We start from the raw sequence: 15,577 nt of genomic DNA, 5'->3' as shown, positions 1-15,577 counted from the left end.
CTGAGGCGGGGGGACGCCGCCGCGGGGCTCCCCCCCGCCCCGTCGCCGGGCAGCAGCGCCGGGGACGCGGCTCCCAAACTTTGTTTCTTCCTCGGCAGTCTTTGCGGTATCGCCAACGCCCCCCCTCCCCCCCCCGCCCAAATCCCAATGAAAGGCTGGTGGGGCTGCCCTCCTGTCATTAAGGCTTATAATCTCTTGCCGACTTCTAAATTACTTTTCTAGCGCTCGCTCTGAGGCAGTCTGAATTAAAGGCACTCCTTCCTGTCTCAGAAGCGCTCAGGACAGAGAGTCACCTGAAATTACAGTCATTTTCTTCTCTCCTGTTTTTAAACACGAGCGTGTGACGGCACATGGCGCTTGATGCGAACACCGGTGTTTTCCGCCTCGCCACAGGAGGTGACGCGGGCGCGGCGGCCGTTGGCGCACGGGGAGAGGGGCTGCTGGCGGGGGTACCCGCGTGCCTACCTGCGCGCGGGGTCAGGGCCCGGCGGGGCTGGCGAGCGGGGCTGGCGAGCGGGGCTGGCGAGCGGGGCTGGCGAGCGGGGCTGGCGAGCGGGGCTGGCGGCGCGGAAGGTGTTCTGGGAGGTGTTGGGAGGACGGAGCAGCCTCGCTCAGGGTCACTGTGTGCTTTTGAAGAGGAGCTTCAGCGCGCGGGCTTGTGTGTATTGCAGCAGCCGAATAACTTTCAGCGCGTTTCTTCGCACCCGTTCGCTCAAGGCGAACCTTACGGTGTCGGAAACACTATTCCAGCAACTTTCAACAGAGTCAATATTCAAAGAAGGGTGTTCGTTACTTTTTACCCCCCCGTCTTTGCAAGCTTCCCAAGTCCAGGCTTCTTTGTTTCCTCTGGAAAACGATGACATCTAGTGCTTAAAATCTACTGAGAATTTTGAACCGAGAGCACCGTAGGCGAGGGTATCGCAAATGACTTCCACAGGTGTCAATTCTGTAAGCGCCATCCGTGAACGGAGGTGACTAAAGCAGTCCTGGCTTCCCCAAGTGTCAATTTTGTAAGAGCTAGCTGTGAGTAATTAAAGCATTCCCCTCCCGCCTATCCATTTCTTGCATTGCTTTCTTTAAATTGGCAAAGCTCACTTTAAATCGTTCCGTTGAGGTGATGTAACGTCATCTTCGAAAACCCTATTTTAAGGGTTTGGGGATTTGTTTTAATTATTAATTTTCATTTGATACTGGCTGGTTGTACCGTTCCTGCAGAAGGCTCCCGCTGTGCCTGCCAGTGGCACATGGGAGGACCAGCAAAGCGATGGAAGTGGAAAGCGTGCGCTGTTCGTGTAGCGGAAAAACAGTACGTTCAGCTCCCCCCTTCCCCTTCTAGTTTGTCTGGCTATACTTTGTTTCTGATACGTAAAAGCTGTTCTCATTTTAAAGTAAGTTTTAAACTCACTCCTTGGAGAAGCGTTTTATTGTAAATCGAGTAACTTAAAAACCTGAAGGTATTGATAAACAGGATGTTAAGAATTCCATAATGTTGAAGGAAAATGTAAATGTTTACTTCCCTATGAAATGAGGTTTGCGTTTCAGAGAGTCCGTTGTGTTTCTCTGCTCTTTAAATCCAGATGGGTTAAAAAGCCAAGACCAACCATTTCCGTTGTCGTATGAGAAGAGTAAAGATATTTTTAGAGTAATAAGATGCGTCCCAAGGTTTTGTGAGTCTTGGTGAAACACGGCGGTGTGTATATGGTTGAGAGGGAAACTTGGTGAGTCCTAATGATTAAGCAATTAGTTTTGAAGATGAGGCAGATTTCCAAATATTTATGAACTTGAATTTCTTATGTTTTGGTAAGGTTTTGTGTGCCAGCTTCCCCCTAACATTAGAGGAAGATGAAAGCATACAAACACTAGCTACTATATATTTTAAAAGAACAAGCAAAAATCTCTTTGTAAACTGTTACTATTTCCCTTTGCTAATGAAATCTGTGTTGACATATTTCTGTATTTCAGTATGGAGCTTTTTAGACTCTGAGATTTAAAAAAAAAAAACAACTCAGAAGAGCTGAGCTCAAACCTTGAAGCTGAGGGCTTTTTGTAACGGGAATGGGCAGCTGTATTTGTGAGATCTCAGGGGGGAGAAAAACCACCCCAGAACATCAAAAGTTTTTACCCCATCTCTTCTCGAAGCTTTTGGCGAGAGAAAATTACATCCTGGTCAGGTCCCTCTTCTGCCTGTTCCCAGCTGGAGTCTCCATGTTGTACGGCAGCCACTGGCTGGTGGGAGCTCAAACATTTGATCCTAGTTCTTATGCTATACAACACAAAAAAAACAAAACCAAAAAACCCAGCAACTTGATTAAGAGTAATAACAACAAAACATTGCATCTGATAATCTGGTGTTAGTTAATGAAAGACTTTGTTCTTTAATCCAGATTCATGTTGAGGCGTAGTGTATGATAATGCGGACGAGGCAGGTCTGTAGTCTTTACAGTGCAAAGACCTTTTCAAGCGTAGTCCCCAGCCTCTTGGGTTTTGCGTGCCGTGGTGAACTGGGAGGGGAGATAATGTCGCTTGTCTCGGTGTCGGTTACTCTAGCTGGAGACGGTTAGTCGCTCTGGGAGAGCTGGCTGTTGAGGTCATCTGCTGCTTTTGGGGAAAGAGCAGTCATTTTCTGTGCAAAGCTCAAGCGCTTCTCGTCCCTTATCCAGAACCTGGCGCTGATTCATGGTGTTGGGTTCTTGCCCCTGGGACTTTTGGAGTCTTCTGAGCTTTGCCTGTAACAACTGGTCTGGTCAAACTCAGGTGCAGTTCAGCCTTTACATAGCACCTCAGCTGGGCAGATGGTGCATGCTGAGACCAGAATAAAACACTGAAACAACACAACTTAGAAATAGTTTCTCTAAGGTAGAGCTGTGTTTGCCAAAGCTAGAAATAGCTGGGTTAAAATTATTTTACTGCGTTCTGTTCCATATTATAACTTAAGCAAGCCAAAAGCTGTTCCTCCAAACCAAAGCATTCTTCGCCCAGCTATTAAATATCCCAGACTGCCGAGTCTGTTTTCCTGCCTCAAGATGTGGGAGGGAAGCCTGCCTCTTCCTCTCCGCGGTCCACCTCGAAGTTCATCTTTGTGAATGAAGGGGAGACATGGTCCCTCTCCCCCAAAACACCCTTCACCGTTTCAGGGGTGATGTCCCTCTCGGAGTTCAAGAGGAAAGAAGAGCGCGTGCTGTTTTCTTGTAAAACCTCTCCGCTTTTGATTCCTGTTCTGTCTCTTATATGAACCCTAATCCTCAGGTAAATGTCTGGGGTTTGAAATCGTTTGCTAAAGCAACTTGAAACCTGACCCACAAAGTCTGTAAATCTTTAGTTAGAGTGCCCTGAGGCAAATAATGCTTGAATTTCTTTAGTTCCCTGAAGTAGTCGAACATACGGATCCCGTCTGAGGGAGGGTGGGCAGTGAGCGTGTGCCTGAATGAATTGTTGGGGGGAAGCAGCAGAGCTGTAGGAAAGCACGTGGAACAACCTTGGTAAATCGGCTGAAGTGAAAAATTGGTGTTGGGCCAAGTCACTCTTAATATTGCAAGCTATTACGAGGCCTCTCAGGAGCTGAATTTCTCCCCCTAATAACTGATCTGGAGTTGTTAAAAGTCAGATGTTCCAAGAGCTACTAATTTCATCTAATACCGTCATCGAAGGCGTCAGTCTCGGAGTCACAAGCAGGACCCTGTAGTCATGGGACTGTTCCTCATGCAAGGCCGCTGCAGCGGAACAGGCGTCCTTTCTGGCGCTAACACTACCCAGTGTTGATGGAGAGAGGTATTTCACCGTTAGGATTTCTGTAGCATGATAAGGTTTTTTATCGTTTTCGATAGGCAGCATTAGAGGAAGAGAGCCCAGTATGTCTGGACAGCAGCTAAAGGTACCTCTGCTGCTCGTGGCTGCTGTGGCTATTAAATAGGAAGTGAAATAGTGTAATTTATCTGAATGCTGTTGTGTGTGCTGACAACTTCATTTATTATTGCATTACAGTGTGCTTTTCAGAGTCCAAAACTATCTTCCTTTGTGTTTTAAAAGTATCTGTTACATTTTGGATGTTGGAAAACAATGTGGGGGCTTTTGGTTTTGCCTTTTTCCAGGAAAAAACAAACTTGTGTACACACCCCCACCTGCTCAGAAGATTAAAAAAGCAGATTTGCAGAGTAGCTTGGTAGAAAGAGTCAGCTTGAGGATAAAACTTGAGAGCTACGACTACTTACTGAAATCTTTTGGTTTGGTCCAACAGTACAGCAATCAAATCCAGTGAATGTCTCTGACATGTGGTCACCAAATGTTTCTATTTGTTGAACTGTTCAGAATCTGCATTTCTACTGTATATTTTTATGGCTTCTGCAAATGCAGCAAGAAGTCTAGCAGTGATGTTTTCCCTGTATTTGCATAGAGATCTTACCTTGGTGCATATTTTGTTTTGTTTTTTCCCCCAAGCATGAATCTAATGCATACAGTCTGGTATGGCAGATGGGAGGAATAACTGTAGAGGCAGAAGACTCCTCTTACAGTTCAAATCCTCTTCTCGTAGGTACCTTTATTTCAGTTGAACTAATGATTATGAAAAGGTTTTCCTTCGTTCTGGGTAAGGTATTCTCAGATAGTGTGTAGAGAGCGAGTCGATGTCCTGGATGATGTCAGAATGAAAAACGTGTGAATGAAAAGGCAAAATCTAGATATTGTGTTGCCTAAACCATGTCTAATACTGGGTAATTCTGTCAAGTCATAAAACCTGGGTGGGCTGGTTTCTGGAGAACTTCTTACAGCGCTGCTGCCAAAGTCCTGGCTCGCGCCTACATAAGGGATGTATTTAACCCGCCTTTAGGTGGATGCATCAATATTTCATTGTTGCGTATGGATTCTTGGCAGTGAGCCCTTGCATGGAGTAAATCTCAGTGTATCCAATTAATATATAAATATGAATTGATACATAAATATACATGCTGTTAAGTAAATGCTGTGGGAATGTAAATCCTAGAAATAATGGTCTCCGCTGGCTGCAGACTATGAAAGTGCTGTGGCAAAATATCATATAACAGGGCTAGCAATAATGTTTTGGAGGGAGAGGGTGACAGTAATAACTGTTTTATCTGGCTGAACATTATTCTCTCTGTGATCTTGTCCCCTTCCTGCCAGACCGCAGGAAAGGTGTCCATGGTGCATTTGGTGATGTGTTTGAGAGAAAAACGGGAATGATTTTTGCTTGGGAGTAAAATCTATTTCCTCGTTTCTGCAAGGTGGGTTTATATATTTTCAAGTTTATATTCAGATTTTTCAGAGGTGCTCGAAGTCTGTCTTCACGCAGTCCTGTGCAATGTGCGTGCATAGCTTTGAGCTAAGTTCACAGTGTCGTTTCCTTTGTGGACGGTTTTTCTTTGTAGTTTTGAGCGCTGCTTTAAAATTTTGCATGAAAGCAGCATCTGCAGGCACTTTAAGAGGAAGAATTAACTTGTTGACTATAGAAAAGGGTATTTCTTCTATACTAGGAAATGCATTGCAGCTTAAGGGGACCTATAGGCAATTCTGACTGGACTTTTCTGTTCTGTATTTTATGGTTACCAACTGCAGTTAGTCATGGTGTTACTTCTGTTCTTTTCCTCCTGTCTTTTAGTTTGTTTGTTTTTTGAACTGTGACCTGATCCTTTCTTCAGTTTTGTGAGGTCATGTATTTTTTTTCCTGCCATAGTTTGGGGAGGAGGTGAGATGATGATTTCCATGTTCAGCATGCTTCCCCCCGCCCCCCTCCCCCCTTACTATGGACTCCCTTTTAGCACCTTTTCTTTGTCAAACACTTTTTTTTTTTTTCATCCAAAATTTTAAGTTTTTAATGAGCACTTGGGTATATTACATTAGACGGTGACCTTACTGAGCTTTGGAAAACACTTGGGTTTTATTGTGTTGTAAGAACCGGATACATTCCAGCTGTTTCTTATACCTACCACTCCTCCTCTTTAAAGTTCCTTTATCCACTCCTGGAGGAGGTTTTTTTGTTTTGTTTTAAAAAAAGCTCTTTAAAACCCCTCAACATGTTCTGCTTAACGAGACTAATGTAATTCAACTACCATTTTTAAAATGGTCTTTCCAACTTCAGCAAATTAATGAAAAACAGCACGTGCCCTCAGACCCAGTGTACTAGAAATGCTTCTGCTGGTCGAAGGTGTGCTTGACACACCTAACATATATTATCCAAATTACCTTAGGAGGGGTGTTTTGGTTTTGCTGTTTTTCACATATCTGAATACTGTCAGTCCAAGTAAAAAACTTAACTTTAAAGGAATGTAGTGAATAAAGCTCCTTTAAAATAGGTTCTTTAGTTCCTCATGCTGTGAGCTTCTGCAAACAGTTGCAAATTTAGCTTTTATGAATAGTGCTAAATTTCTGCTTTTCCAATGAAAAGAAAGATGTATGGATCTGACTCACAGTGTGCTAGCTTCCAGTTGGATATTTAGCGGTAGAATTTTAATTTGTGTTACTGAGAATAGAGAAACTTAATTTCAACAGTGTTTTGCATTTGTGGTACAAAACATCTGGGGATTATCTTAAAAGGGCATATGAGGATTGTAAGACTTGCTTTATTTTTTTGCCAGTGCTGAATGTTTTGGCACAGGTTTTTTGCACCAGCTCATGTGAAAGTCCTAACTTTTGTTTCTGGATGTGATTTAGCTTTCAGTCATTACTATTAGAAAAGGAACTTGATATATTAACTTTGGCAAATAGTTATTACTACATTGGCCAAAAAAGTGAATATCATTGTCATGTAACACAGCTTGAAAGGAGTACCTGGGTTGGGGTCAATTCAACTACCACAGACAGTGACAATGTTAGGTGTTGGTCCAAGCCGTCCTCCTAGGGTAAAGTCCCACAACAACGTGATTTAGTGTTAGTGCTGGGCTGTTACCCAGCAAGGTGTCATTTAAACTCCCGTGCTTGACATGTCCTTCTCCTGCCTTCTTTGTGGTGGCAGTGGTGTTTGTCTGACCCTCCGGTGATTTGGCTCAGGGAGTTCATCTGATGATGGAAACTTGGCCTCTTCTGTGGTATTTGGTGCTCGCTTGGCTCCTGGGAGGCAAGATGGGCATCAGTGCTCGTGCCGGGGAAGAGGTGGTGATGGCGGGGTTGGCCGCAGGTTGCTGTTGGGTTGCAACCGAGCTAGTGGGATGAATAGGGGCAGACACCTGAATTTTAGGCAAGCCATCTCTTTCCCTGGAGGCCTCTCAAGTCACCTGCTTCTGCTCATTGCCCAGCTCTCTTCCTTGTATGACTCGGGAGCCGTCGCTAGGCGCCCGGGGTCGAGGTATAAGCTAGACACCTGAGTTAGGGAGGCTGGCTTCCAGCCATAAATAACTTCTTCAGGATGAATTTCATAAGGCTTATAAATACAGTTGGAGCTAATTTAAATAGAAACTCTGCCAGGAGTTTCTGGGCTAAAGCATTTGAAAGTATTTGATATGCTTATACGCTGACGTCGGCTGTGGCAGAAGCAGCCCTTGCGTCTCGCTGGAGTTTCGTTGGTTGGGAGATGGTCCTTCAGAAGCGTGGGGCCATCTGGCCCAGCAGTTCTGCAGCGATCATCACCTGCCCTTCAGGGGTGCAATCTAATCCCAGATCTCATCTCCAGTGTTATTTGCAAATTCTTTCCTGGAAGTACTTTACTGGCCCCACTATTTGTTATTTATTTATGATTTTTTCCATCAGGAAGGAATTTGAAAAATCTAGCTTGTGGAATTTGATCTGAGACTTTCTCTGTGGTCAAATGACCATGTCAGCTAGTAAATCACGGTGTGATAAAGAACGGAAGCACACAAAGCCAGATGTCAAAGCGGCTGTGGAGAAGAGGGAGAAAAATGAAGATCCAGGTTTGACACCGCAGGGGCGGGGGGGGTTTGTAGCAACAGCTGTTGCACTGCCTTGAAATGCTTCTTTGGATACTGTTTCAGGTTAGGTGAAGCTGGGGACAAAGCTAGGCATTACTGCATTTCCACTCTTAAGAAAAACCTCTTTTCCTCCTTGTGTCACCATGCTCCGTTTGCCTAAACGGTGCCACTGACAAAATGTGCCTTTTTGATGCACCTGAAAATGTAATACCGAACAAAAATGGGCCAGACGTTTGATTGCAGGTTCTTTTGCAAACAAAAGGGGTTGTAACAAAGTGACATTGACTGTCTCAACTAACTACAAAGGTCTCACCTTTGTATAAATTTTTTTTTTTTTTAAAACGTCAGGTGGGCATCCTCATTGCGAGTTCTCGGCATTCAGTAAAAAGGTTGTGTGGAGTTGCTCTTATTTGGACTGAATGAAAATGAGGTGAGGATGAAGGCATGAGCTCCAGGTACAGATGGATATCTTTCACAGACATTTGCCTGATGCTGTGGAGGGAAAAATAACCCTGATATAATAAACATCGACGCGATGATTATTCAGGAGGGTATTGCTTCACAAATATGAGTCTTCCATGTCGATGAATTTTTTTTCAGAGACAAATCCCCATTAAAATGCACAGACTGGGTTGTTCACTAATGACCTAGCCTTCATGCGTCTGATAAAATCCAAAAGCCCTCTGTGATGCTGGGGTAGGTCTTGCAGGCGCAGGCTGTCGTCTCATTTGAGAGCGCGGTTAAAGACTCCAGGAAGTTCTGCGCGTCAGGTGTCGGCGGATGGGGTTGGGAGCTCTGCGCTGTGGAGAAGTGACAGAGGAGAGAGGCTTGGAAAGGGAAGAGGAGAAATGTGCACCTAAGGTTATTTGTAAATAACTACTTTTTCCTTCTTACTGGAGTGAATTTCGTACCCTGTAAGTATTTAAATTATGAAATTTTGTAGAACATACTGGCTTTTTAAGTCAGGGGTTTTTTACATTTGTTTTGCATTTTGGTCATTTAAAAGGTTGGGGGAATACAGTCTCAGACTGTTCTAAATTTCTGAATGTGTTGTTATATGTATTTTAATTGTTTCACTTACCTATTTGTAAAATCAGTATCTCATCTACTTTACCTACCATGGGGCATGGAAGCCTACTATTAGACCTGGCTGAAAAATGTGTGTGCCTATGGCTCCCTTTTTGTTTTCTTTCCTTTCTTACCTCCCCAGCTAAGAATTTCTAAAATATATATATTTTTTCTTTAACACAGAAACTAAAATCTTGTGGCATTCCATTTTCCAGTAGAATCTGTGATCTTTCCTTGTGAAAACTGTCTCCCCTTGAAAATTACAGTAAAAAGGTGAATGTTCTTTTCCTGAACTTATTTGGATATACTGTAGTTAAGATGAATAATGCTATTAAATCATGTCTGGTTCTCAATACAATAGTTAATTTTGTCAGAATGCGAAATACTTAACATGCACATTTCGGCAACAAGATTTCGTCTTTGCACGTGGGCAAGTCTCTTGCAAGAAGTGCATCTACTGGTCACAGGAACAAAGCGTAAGGCTGGAGCAGCGGTTTCCACCATCTAAGCAGATGTGGTCGGGAGGCTGGCAGCAATGCCGTTTCCTGTGTCTGGCGAGGAGATGGGTTAGATGCGATCCAGCCGTGCAGATTTCCAGCGGTGACTCATCTGATTGTTTTCTCTTTCCTCTGTGATCAGCCGAGGAGGTAGGATAGAGGAGGGTGTCTCTCAGGCGGTAGAAGACATCTCTAGTGTCACGCTACTTTTCAGATACGGGGGAGTGAAATATGGAAAGGATATTGGTGTGTCTCGGCTGTTTTTAAAGGTATGCCAGTCTTACTCGCCTCGGTCTTTTTTTTTTTTTTTTTTTTTTTATTTCCTTAGAGTGTTATCCCTAACCCAGCTGTGCTGTGGCTGTAGCTCGGCCGTGTCTTATCTTTATTCTTGCACTATTGCGCAGTCTGGGAAGGGATGAATCTGGTGCAGGCTCAGTTTAACAGACGTTGCTGCTGGGCGGGGGAGGATATGGAGAAGAGATCTGGATCTCCGGATCCTTCTCATCCCAACCTCAGCACGTGCTTCTCCACTCAAGTAAAGAAGTGTACGTCTCGTTGTTTCTTCTTGAGGCAGGGGACATATATTCCCCTTTGGGAAGGGGCACTCTTCTGCAGACTGCTAATGGAGATAGATGTGACGTGCACCAATTTTTAGCCAATTTAACCATTTTTTTCATCTGCTGATGCCTATAATGTTGCTTAGATTGCACATAGTGGTTTTAATCTTTGTCAGAGATGCCGATTAAGACCTTTAACTGCTTTGACTGTGTCTGCCTACCTGATGTAGGCTGGGGATTGGAAGCAGTGTGGCTGCTGTCACACAGAAATTCATGTGAACCAGTTTAGGTCTGGCAGGAACACCCATGTATTCCACAGCATTATGCAACATAAACATCCCTTGAGATTAGGATGCTGCAAGTTAATTGCAGCCAGACACAGCTAATCATTTTCTTCATCTAAAGAGCCTGGATATTGCTCACGTTTCTATTTTGTGAGAGAAGATTTAAAGTACCGAAGTTGCTTCTACGTAACTCCTTTTGTCTGTCAGGAAGACTGTTTCCCAGAGTACTAATAATACACAGGCTCCTCAACTGTTGTGAAAGTATAATGGCTGTTCATCTTTTTAGGAACTTGATAGTTATAAAATGCAACATCCTTACCATGAGAAGTATCTGTTGGAGAAGCTTCTCTTGAGAAAACTGCTTTAAATCCTCTTGTGTTTAAAGGTAGGTACGTGGATTTCATATGCCCCTTTCTTTCCTGTTTTGGATGTGTAATACAGTGAGATAAGAATTAAAGTCTCTGTGTAAATGTTAGCATTATATATCCCCTCCCATCTACTTTTAAAATAGTTTTAATCCCATGATTCGGAAGGGAAATAGGTAACGCAAGGGAGATGCAGATAAAAATCCGTCCTGTGGTTGGGACCAGTCTGGCAGGCAGCATGATGTATTGAGGATCTTAGCGTACAATAAGGAAGGCTCTGGGGATTGAATGTTACTGTAACACCAGCCATCAGGTACCAGATATCATTGCACATTACACGTGTGGTGTTGTCACATTCCTCAACTTAGTAAGAGAAGTTTTGGCCATCTTCTCAACTTCCACGAGCAGCTCCTGTTTACTGGTTCAGTTTAAATGATTGTCTCTTTTTTTTTTTTAAGCATAGGTTTTCATGGCCGTGGTGCTCTCTGGTTTTCTGCCGAGAAAAATCTGGTTTTAATCTTGAATTCTAAGCCGCGTTTTGGTTTTGTTTTTTTTTTTTTTTTTTTTGGGAGGCTCTCAGAAGTAAGCATAAGTCTTCAGTATGAACCAAAAGTTTGATTGCTTCCTGGGTATAAGTGCCAGGACACTTTCTACTTTACACTGAGTTTGACCAGGGTCTGTTGCAGCAACTCCCAGTGGTCATTGAAACATCACTTTTGCTGCTGGTAGTTCATAGAATTAAACTGACATGTTTTGGAATATTTACACAGTGCACTTCTCTCTGTGTAACTTTTTGGCATAATTAGGCTACAGCACTGTCATGAAAACATGGTTTTGGTTAAACACTACAACGAAGTGAAGTCTTTAATGACCTCTGGAACATCATGTAAGCACTGTTCAATCATAGCTGTCAGGCTGGAGTTGTGAAAAATCTCTGTGGCAGTGGCTGGTTTCAGGGAGAGAGTTCTCCAGCAGTCAGAAAATTGGTATAATGCTATTTTAGACCCCAAAGCCCCTTGCTTCTATATATATATATACTGTCAACAAGTGCTTGTTGATGATGCTTGTTGCAGATACCACTTGCTACAGTCTCAGATGATGGGGAAACTGCTGCACGGAGCAAACGAGCAGTTCATGTTCTCCCTCTGCATAGATTCATTACTCTAACCAAGTTACATATATGCAATCTGGAAATACTAGAGGTCTTTGATCTTTAAAACTTAATGTTTGAAAATGTAAATGATGCACTTCTTTGATCTGCTTTTTAAATTAAATGGTAATTGTGAAAATTACATTAGGCAGCTTTCCACTTAAAGGTCTGTACTTTTCATTTCACACTACATTAATTTTAAGCCATATGTCAGTGCTGGTTTCTCATCAGTGAGTTCTGGTAAGGGGAAGATCCTTTTGTTTCTATGTGGCCTGATTATCAGCAGTGTGTGTATTTAGTGATTAGACCTTAATATGCAATTCCTCTAACGCCAGCTCCTGGGATCATCAGTTTTGCCCGTCTGCCTTATGTGCTCATGACTGAGGGAATAGGAATTGTTCAGGCTGAGCAGCAGAAAATGAAGAGAGCTTGAGCTGTGTGTGCCCAGGGTGGGATTTGTTCACTGAAGTTGTTAGGAAATGCTTGGGCATGTGCTCCGCTGCAATCTGGTGATGTGTCCTCCCAAGCATCTGCTGGTAGCAAAGTAGCAGAAACTTTTCTGTCTGGATTCTTCTGTACTACTGGACTATTTGCTGTTGCCTTTCCAAATTACTGTCGTCTTCTAATCAAAAACCTACTGGGTAATTCAGGGCTCCTAAAACGTTGATGAAGCTCATGCAAAGTTCAGTCTTTTCCTTACATCAGCTTTCTAGTACGTAGTAGATTTGTCTATCTTATTTACCATAAATGATGATAAAGACCTCTCTGCCTTTTGTCCTCTTTTCTTATAAAAGGGGCGTTTGAAGTCTGAAGGCCACATCAAACTGCCGACTAGTAACTCACAAGGTTATTCAGAATCTTATCCCTGTATAATAGGTTCTTTTAAGCTCCTGTTGGTTTAACGCCAACTAAGAATCAGCTGCTAAACTGAAATGAAGTTGTTAATTACTCCCTTAAAACACTTTGTGTGCTTTTCAATTATTAATATTTGTTTAGCTACGTGGAGATTAAGTTTAGGGGGGAGAACATTCAAGGTGGTTAGTACTGTACGTCTGCCACAACAACTTTAAGATGTACTCATGGCTCGGGGAGGTTTTGTGTTTTTTTTTTTCTTGTTTTGCTTTGTTTTTTTTAGGAGCAGGTAAATATTCTTTGTTCCAGATAAGGAAAAAAAAAAAAAACCACAAACCCAAAACAGAAACAGTCTATGGAGTGGCGTTTTCTGTTTTGAGTATCATCATTTGGACCTTCTGCTGTAACTTGTGCTACAGTACCTAAGTTTGTCTTGCTTCCTATCTCCTGTTGATTTCCTTTAGAGATGTTTGTATTAAATTCAGCATCATGCTGAATTACCATATTGCTGCTTTTTGCTAATTTCCATTTGCATGTGCGCTGGTGGATTTGGGCATTCATCTCCAATAATTTGCATGGGATGTTAAACAGTCTGATTGCTTTAGTGGCACCCATTGGAGTTAGGAAATTGCCCAGCTGAGGTGAACAGGAGCATCTCAACTCAGAGCTGCTACAGCAGCCTGCCTGTGTATTTGAACTTTTTTTTTTCTTTAAGCACAAAAGAGAAAGAAGATATTTCCAACCAGGGATAAAAACAGTTGCCAGGGAAAAGAAGCTTGAAATATATTTTCTGTGGTTATGGAAATTATCTAGCTTGGGTTTCAGTGCTTCAGTGTGATACCTTCCTCATTAAAACTTCTTTCAGGGGGATAAGGACTTATAAAAAAAATCCAGGTAACTGTTGAAAATAAAAATGAGCTCTTTTAGATTTTTTTTTTTTTAAGTTAGGAATTGGATGTTTAAATTTTATTTCTCTTTGTCTAAGTGTGGAGAATTCTAGATTATCCTTTCTTAAAATTTCTTTTCCTTTATATGTTCCTTTGGCTTCTGCGTCCTTTTGAGTAAGGAAGACTTGCAGAATTATTAAAAACCTAATTCTCCCATACATATGAATTAAAATTATCTGAGTGAAATGTTTGGATTGGGGGCAGAGGGGGCCGCAGGACAGAGACCCCTACCAGGCTGGCCAGAGGTGGGAGCATGCAGCGGGACCATTCACTGCCACTTGAATTTTCAGCCTCTTTTGTTACCCAAGTCTCAGAGTTGTGTCAATGTGCTCACTGCTTATTTTTCCCCTTCTTCTTGAAGCCTAGTATGAAGGTCCTGTGGCTCAAAGTGGAGGTCGGCTAAACAGTAAAGTACCATTGTAAAGCTGTTACTTTAAAATATCAGGTGATGACGAACTTTTCTTTTACTGTTCCTTCATAGTGATTAAACACATTTAAAGTCAAATTAGAGCAAGTTATTAATTACAGTAGGGATTTTTGAAGTCCAGATTTTTTTCTCAAACTTGAAGAACTCGAAACAAGCGTACTCCATAGGTGTCTAAGAGGAAGTAACTTGTATTTCCTGGTGAATGATGTTGCCAGTTTTAAACCTCTCTCACTGCTCCTTTAAGGCTAGCCCAGAACTAAATAAAATAAAATAAAAGGCCTTAAGCTTCAGACCAAAGCTTTGACTTTGAATGAATTGCTCGGGATGAAAAAAGAAGTGGTAGGTGTGTTCTGTTTCATGGATTTAAAAAACAAACACAAAGTAGTGTCTGCTGCTCCATTCAAAGTGGTTTGCTGTCGGGAGAGCTTCTCTCTCAGAGCCAAACTTTCATAGCCTTTCTGGAGCTCCCCACTTTTCCCCGTATAATTTCCTTTTCAGCCTTGTCTGGGGAGTCGTATAATCTCTTGAGAGTTTAAGGCTTTTCCAGAGACCAGAGCTACAGAGCTGCCACAGTCCTGTAACCCGTCGTGCAGCCCCTTGTGATGGAGCACAGCAGCCAAGGACTTGCTGTTTCCCGTAAAACTCAGCAGGAACGGGAATCTGATAGTACAAGTCTCTTCTCTCTTTAAAGCGTGAGGCTGCCGTTAAGTACAGGAATCTCTGGTAACCAGAAGAATAGGTATTTAAATTGCATTATGCTTAGTCATATTCTTCTTTCCCTCCCCTCCTGTTGACACTATAGGAAAAAGCTTTGACAGTGACACCTCAAGCTAAACTTACTCCTCAGGCGCTTCATTACCAGCAGAAATGTAGGTACTTGTTTGAAATATCGGGAAACTGAAAGGGCCAAGCTTTAGGCTTAAAAAAAAAAAAAGTTGTTCTTGTCTTCCTGTAAGTATACGTACATCAGGCTTCCCTTTCAGTTTTATGATAAATAGTATACACAGGGTTTTGGCATTGGGTCTTGAAATAGTGTTTAAATTAAAAGTTAGTAGTCAGATGAAATGGGCTTAGACAGGCTTTACTTTGTTTTGGTGCTCTAGAGCTAATAATTTACAACTTGCTGAGCTAAGGGGCACAAATTAATGACATTCCAGCATCTTAAAATAGCCCTTGCTATGTCATACCGAAAAAATGTGTGTTCGGTGTTCAGATGCTATGAATTTCACAAATGTTTCATTTATGTGAAAAAATAGGATCAAGACACAGAAAGGAGTTGAGTTGATGTTTTGTGTCAGTTATTTTCTGTTAATCTGAACACTGCTCTGCGTTTTTGAGTAGTACAAAAGTCTTTAAAATGTTTGCAAAATTACTATAAAGAGCTACAAAGAATTTTCTGCGATTTGTATTTTTTCACATGTAGGATTTTTTTTTCTTTTTAGCAGAAATGTTGGTGTCACAAGTTTGCTCACAAAAACTTTCATTAGCCAGCAAAATGTTTACTGCTTAATCCAGTTTCATGTTGTGCAAAGTTTTCAGATTTGATTAAAATAACAATA

At 42.2% G+C, this 15,577-nt stretch overlaps 1 protein-coding gene across 14 annotated transcripts in view; it reads left to right on the top strand.

Annotated features, from left to right (window-relative positions):
- Positions 1-15,577, top strand: part of LMO7 (LIM domain 7) — a 132,664-nt gene that overhangs the window by 238 nt on the left and 116,849 nt on the right. The gene's annotated exons all lie outside the window — the stretch shown is intronic.

The sequence above is a fragment of the Nipponia nippon genome, unplaced genomic scaffold (assembly GCF_047370975.1).
Source record: "Nipponia nippon isolate SJK-2023a ecotype South Korea unplaced genomic scaffold, ASM4737097v1 scaffold_2, whole genome shotgun sequence".
Classification (NCBI taxonomy): Eukaryota; Metazoa; Chordata; class Aves; order Pelecaniformes; family Threskiornithidae; genus Nipponia; species Nipponia nippon.
This window is presented reverse-complemented; position numbering and strand designations above follow the sequence as displayed.